The sequence below is a fragment of the Mandrillus leucophaeus genome, unplaced genomic scaffold, assembly GCF_000951045.1.
Source record: "Mandrillus leucophaeus isolate KB7577 unplaced genomic scaffold, Mleu.le_1.0 Scaffold1200, whole genome shotgun sequence".
NCBI classification, from domain to species: domain Eukaryota; kingdom Metazoa; phylum Chordata; class Mammalia; order Primates; family Cercopithecidae; genus Mandrillus; species Mandrillus leucophaeus.
The window spans coordinates 123,688-124,086 of NW_012100322.1; positions in this window are offsets into that span (position 1 = coordinate 123,688).

Here is a 399-nt window from a genome sequence, read left to right on the forward strand (position 1 = left end):
CCTGAAGGGATTTAGACAGACCTTACACTGCAAATATTCCCCTAACTTTGCTCTTTTGTCTTTCAAAGCAAACAAGCCAAAAAGATGGAGGGCATGGTTCATCAACGCTGGTTACCTATTGGAATCACCAGTGCTGCTCTTAAAAAGCACTAGTCCCAGGCCCAGCCAAGACCAATTGCAGCAGAATCTACCGGGGCATAGCCAGGATTGAAAACAAGTAGCACAGGCTGGGTGCAGTGGCTCAAGCCTGTAATCCCAGCACTTTGGGAGGTCAAGGTGGGTGGATCACTAGATTAGGAGATCGAGACCATCCTGGTTAACACGGTGAAACCCCATCTCTACTAAAAACAAACAAATTAGCTGGGCGTGGTGGCGGGTGCCTGTAGTCCCAGCTACTCC